We start from the raw sequence: 6,804 nt of genomic DNA on the forward strand, positions 1-6,804 counted from the left end.
AAGAATTGTTTTATCAATAATATTTTTCAAAAATTTTTTATCTAATGACTAAATTTTTTGAATATCGAATTGATAATTGATCCTTACATTGAAATAGAGCTATGGCTTATGAGTACCTTTCTGGCTTTCTTGCAAGATTTTTCGGGCTCTACGCTAAAAAGATAAAGATTGTTTCTGTCAGAATGTTGTAACTTGTTCTTCTTCACAGAATTTTATTGAAGAGATTACTCATCTCATATCAGATTATTAGCTCTTTATTGTGATTATGATGACGTTATAATCATCTTATGAGGTCTCCAAAATATTATACATACCAGTCACATGTCAAGTGAAAATTATAGTCCCCTAACACATGTCAATTTACTTTCTGTCGATTGAAAAAAATTGCTTTTATAATTGTTTGGCCAAGTGAATTTTGGGTTTTTCCTAAAGAGAAAATCAATTTGTGTTGAAATCAAGGTTCTAAAAACTGAATCGGTCATCGAACCGCTTTAGTTATTGGTTCATAGGTTCAACTGGTTCGATCGTGGTTGAACCAAAAAAATTGTTTTATAATAAAATAAAAATAAAATATAAATAAATACATTAAAATATCATTATAGTCTAATATAAATATACAATGCACAAGTTAAAGATAGAAAATATTGTCTGTAGCTGAGTCAAAAAGTAAAACAAATTGATAGGTATTGCACAACAAACACAACAGGACCTGAAACAAAAACACAACAGCTGAAACAAAAAAAAATTCCAACACAGAGGAGGGGCAGCAAGTCGGCAGAGATCGAGAGCAGGGACGGTGCAACCAAACAATGAACAAAACTCAAAAAAACTTTGAATCAGTAACATAGTGCGAATTCAAGAAACTTTAATAAAATTTAACTATACAAACAGACAATAAAGCAGTGATAGAGTTATAAATCTAAAATTTACTATCAAATATAATCAGTGAGCAAAGCCAATCAATCAAGCATTGATTGGGCATTCGAGAAAAAGAAAGAATTAAAAAGAATATTTAAATCACAACAACAACACAACAATACCAATTGAAACATTTAAAAAGAAAGCAACAAAAAAGAATATCTAAAAATCACCAAGGTTGAAAACAATAATTTGATCTCAACAAATTAAAAGCTAAGCTTCCAGGAAAGTAAAGAATACCCAAACCAAAGAACCTTCAATCACAGTTTAAACCAAAATTCAGAATCCCCTCAAATTGAAGCAGCAAGCAACTTGAAAATCAAAGAACCAAAAAATAATTTTTAAATAAAAGATTCAGATCACCAATCCTAACCAGAAATAAAATCAAATTCCAATAACAAAGAAATCTAGAAGCATAGAACAGAGCAGAGCAGATCCTGAGGAAAAGGGGGAACAGCACTGACCGGTGAAACAGAGCTGGCGCCGGCGATGGTAATAAGTGAAGTAACAATAACAAAGTTCACAGCTTAACTAACAATAATTATTCATCCATACCTAAACATTACCAGCAATCCAATAACAATACAACAACAATACATACCTAAACATTACCAGCAATCCAATAACAATACAATCCAATCCAATAACAATACAAAGTTCACAGTTCTGAATCAGTAACTTAGTTCAGTTGAAACAGGCAAACAATTATTCAATCAATTATTCAATCACTATATCACTATATCAGTTCACACTTCACAGTTCACAAAAAAAAAAAACAATTATTCAATCACTATATCACCATATCAGTTCACAGTTGAATGACTTGAATCAGAGTTCAGAGCTTCACTATTTCAGTAAATCATAAATTCAGAGTTGACAGAACTTCACTATATCAGAGTTCACATAGCTTCACTATATCAGAGTTCAATCATAAATTCATAGATAATAAAAAAAATTACCCAGAGAACATGCAAGAGATTGTGGTTGCGGAGAGGGACAAAGACACCGAGAGGCAGAGACAGAGACACCGAGTGACCAAGGGAGACAGAGACACCGAGAGACACCGAGGGAGACAGAGAATGCAAGAGTGGTGGAGTAGACGGTGGCTTCGAAGGTTGAGATGGCTGCTGCTCGATGGAGGCTTCGAAGGTTGTGCGACAGAGCTCGAAGTCGAAGGCTTTCTCTCAGAGCTCGAAGGCACCTTCAACGCTTCAACCGAACATGCAGTAGGCCAGTAGGGAGAGTGGGAGACAGACAGCGACGCTGAGTGGTGACTGGTCGAAGGAAGTGATTGCTTGCCAGAGGTGACTGGTCGAAGCCTCAAAGGAGCTGACTGCGCAACGGAGGTGACAAGTCGAATGAGGTTACTGCCCGACGGAGGTGAACGCTCGACGGAGGTGCCTGCGCGACGGAGATGACTGCGCAATGGCGAACCCGTGTGGCCGTGTGAGCCGGTGAGATCGTGATGGCGTTCTCTACTTCTCTCTGAAGCTCGATGAGAATGGTGAAGGTGAACTGTGAAAGTGAAAGTGTGAACTGTGAAGGGAATTGCCAAATTAGGGATTGATTCATTGATTTAGGGTTTCAGAGCTCCAAACGGCAGTGTTTTGCTGCGAAGCTCAAAAACTGGCCGGTTCACGATTCGGTTCGACCGACCGGTTACCGGCCGGTTCACCGGTTCAACTCCGGTTTCCAGATTTCACAGTTTTCCTTATTGTTCGAACCGTCTTTATGACTGGTTCACAGTTTGACCGGTTCGACCGGCCATTTTGAACCGGTTTTCAGAACATTGGTTTTATGGTGATTTCAGGTATTTTTCTAGCTGAAATCTGAGAATTTTGACAAAGTCTGATTCAGAGGCAAGGAAAGCGTAGCAGATGATGTCAGGATCTTACCTCCGTGCATTCAAGCAAGCATTTCTGAAGCAACAGATATCCAAATGGAGCGTTCTTAACGGCTATGGAAAGCTAACATCCAAGGCTTTCTAGCAATATATAATAGTTCATACTTATCTTTGGAGATGAAGGCCCAAAACTGGAGTTCAACGCCAGTCACCTAACTCCTTCCTGACGTTGGACGCCCAAAAGGGAGCAGCTGGTGTCCAACGCCCACAAAGGTATCCCAAGCAGGCGTTCAACGCCCAAGAAGTGGGCTTCGGAAGTGGATTTTCGCACTACAAGCCTAAGTCTATCATATTTCTGAATCCTTAGTTATTAGATTAGTAAATATAGACAAGATTTCACCCTTGTTAGGGACTCTTGCCTACGCTTACATTTCATTTTGTATTTCTTCTATCAGCATGAGTCACTGAACCTCCTAGGTTAAGGTTAGGAGCTCTGCTGACTTTTATGGATTAATAAAAGTACTACTGTTCTATTTCAATTCGTATTTGATTCTCTTCTAAGATGTATCCTCGGTCTTCAACCTTATGAATGAGTTGAACCGTCAAAAGTTATCTCTATTCTACATGGGTTCAGCGAGCGTCTTTCGTCGGATATCAATGAATCACTAGCTTGAGGATACGTCTCTTAGACAGCTAATCCACGAGTTCGTTAGAGACTTCTCGAGACATCAGTTCAGCCGGGGTATGGGGAGATTAGGGTCTTTGTGGTAAAGGCTAGAATTGAGGCGCAGCATTCTCTGATCCAGAAGATTCGACCTTATCTGTGGCATTTTGAGTAGGATCACCAAGGGGATAAACTGCAGGAGCTTCACCCTCATTCAGACTGGATGCGCACTAAACTTGGTGTTCAGCCTAGAGGAAGATGGGCGGCCGCTCAAACCAGCGTTGATCACATACAGCCTGCTATAGAAGAAATCATTCACAGTTGGAGTAGACAGTAAGAAAGTATTGATATAAAAGAACAAAGTATCTATGAAGCCTTAACCATCTTCTTATCATTAGATTCACAATTACTGAGTAACATTATCTTTATTTTACTTTTATGCATTTAAACAACTAAACAACTTTTCTTTCTGCCTAACTAAGATTTACAAGATTACCACTATTTGATCCAAGCCAACAATCCTCGTGGGATCGACCCTGACTCACCTCAGGTATTACTTGGACGACCCAGTGCACCTACTGGTTCAGTTGTATGGTGTGTGGGAATCCGTGCACCGAGTTTTTGGCGCCGTTGCCGGAGATTGTTCGAGTTTGAACAAACTAACGGATTATTTTATTGCTTAGATCAAGTATTCTTTTTAATTTTGTTTGAGTCTTTTATTTTCTTTTTCTAAAAAAAAAATCAAAATTTTTTCAAAATTTTTTTCTTTTCTTTAATAATCTTTATCTTTTGTTTGAGTCTTTGTTCTTGTTCTTGTTAATTTTCGAATTTTCTTGCTTTCTTTTCAAAAAATTTTCAAAAATAGTATCTTTTGTTTGAGTCTAGTGTCAAAATTTAAATTTGGTGTCCATTGCATGTTCTTTAATTGCTTTGAATTTTTTGAGTTTATTCTTGTTGTTCTTCTTGATCTTCAAACTGTTCTTGTTTTTCTTTTTGTTTTGATCTTTAAATTTTTAAGTTTGGTGTCTTTAGGTGTTTTTCTTTAAAATTTTCAAATTCTAGTGTCTTTAGATCTAAAAATTTTAAGTTTTGTGTCTTTTGGTTATTTTTCTCTTTCTTCATTAATTCAAAAAAATAAAAAATATCTTTTCTATCTTTTTACTTTAATTTTCAGAAAAATCAACAAAAATTTCAAATTTTAATTTCAAAATCATTATCTTATCTTATCTTATTTTTAAATTTCAAATTCAAATATTTTCAAAATCAAATCTTTTAAAAAATCATATATTTTTCAAATTACTGTCTTATCTTTTTATCTTTCTTTAAAATTCAAAAATCTTATCTTATCTTATTTCAATTTCAAATTTCAAAAACAAATCTTTTTCAAAAAAAATCAAATTTGAAATCTTATCTCTTTTAAATCTTTTTCAAATCTTTTCAAATTCTTAACTTATCTTTCCTAATTTCAATTTTCAAAATCAAATCTTTTTCAAATCTTTTCAATTTCTATCTTATCTTTTCTAATTTTAAATTTTAAATTCAAATCTTTTCTAATCTTCTATCTTATCTTGTTTTCAAATCTTCCTTAATTAGTTACTTGTTTTCTCTTTTTTCTTTTTCAAAACTTCCTAACTAATTCTTCTCTCTTCTAATTTTCGAAAATATCTTCTCTATTTCTCTCTCTTCTTTTTCGAAATTCATTATTTAATTTTTAAATCTTTTTAGTTAATTAGCTTTAATTTTTGAATTTAATTAATAAATAAAATAAAAACAAAAATATTTTCTCTTTTTACTTCTAATTCTTCTTCCCTATTTTTTGAATTCTTCTTCTCTTCTCTCTATCTCCATTCTTCTTTCTTCTTCACATCTCACTGAGGAGTCCTCTGTTCTTGAACATAGAGCTCCTATTCTTTTTCTTTCTTTACTTTCTTTTCTTATTTATGAGTAGGAACAGAAATAAAGAACCTCTATTTAATCTTGATCCTGAACCTGAGAGGGCTTTAAAGAAGTGTTTGCAACAAGCTAAAGCACAGCACTCCGAAGAAAACCTTACAGAGATTTTCGAATAAGAACCTGAAAATATGGTAGCCGAGCCTAATAATGAAGGAGATGCAAGAAAGGTTCTTGGTGACTACACCATACCAACTTCTGATTTCTACGGAAGAAGTATCTCCATACCTACCATTAGAGCAAACAACTTTGAGCTTAAGCCTCAATTAGTCTCTCTAATGCAACAGAATTGTAAGTTCCATGGACTTTCACTGGAAGATCCGCATCAATTTCTATTGGAATTCTTGCAAATTTGTGACACTGTTAAGACCAATGGAGTGGATCCTGAGGTCTACAAACTTATGCCCTTTCTCTTTGCGGTCAGAGACAGAGTTACGATATGGTTGGACTCTCAACCTAAGGAAAGCCTAGACTCTTGGAAAAAATTGGTCAATACTTTCTTGACCAAGTTTTTTTCACCTCAAAAGATGAGCAAAATCAGAGTGGAAGTTCAAACCTTCAAACAAAAAGAAGGTGAATCCCTCTATAAAGCTTGGAAAAGATACAAGCAACTGATCAGGAGATGTCCTTCAGACATGCTCTTAGAATGATCTATCTTAGGCATCTTCTATGATGGTCTCTCTGAGATGTCCAGAATATCATTGGACAGCTCTGCAGGTGGATCACTCCACTTGAAAAAATGCCTGTAGAAGCAAGAGAACTCATTGAGATGGTTGCAAACAACCAATTCATGTAAACTTATGAGAGAAACCCTGTAAATAATGAGGTAGCTCAGAAGAAAGGAGTTCTTAAAGTTGACACTCTAAATGCCATATTGGCTCAGAACAAGATCTTGACCCAGCAAGTCAATATGATCTCTCAACATTTGACTGGAATGCAAGCTGCAACTGGCAGCACTCAAGAAGCTTCCTCTGAAGGAGAAGCTTATGATCCTGAACAACCCATGATGGAGGAGGTGAATTACATGGGAGAACCCTATGGAAACACCTACAACCCCTCATGGAGGAACCATCCTCACCTTTCATGGAAGGATCAACAGAAGCCTCAGCAAGGCTTCAATAATAATCAAGGTGGAAGAACCCAAAATAGGTTCAACAATAGGCCACCATTCCCATCTTCTCAGGAACATATTGAGACTCCTAAGCAGAGCCTTTCTGACTTAGTCACTATAGTCTCCAACCTCTCTAAGTCCACTCATAGTTTCATGACTAAAACAAGGTCTTCCATCAGAAATTTGGAGGTACAAATTGGTCAACTAAGAAAGAGAATCCCTGAGACTCCTCCTAACACTCTTCCTAGTAACACTGAAGTAAACCCAAGAGAAGAGTGCAAGGCCATGACTACTGAATCTGAGGCCGAATCTGAAGGG

Source organism: Arachis ipaensis, chromosome B06, assembly GCF_000816755.2.
Source record: "Arachis ipaensis cultivar K30076 chromosome B06, Araip1.1, whole genome shotgun sequence".
NCBI classification, from domain to species: domain Eukaryota; kingdom Viridiplantae; phylum Streptophyta; class Magnoliopsida; order Fabales; family Fabaceae; genus Arachis; species Arachis ipaensis.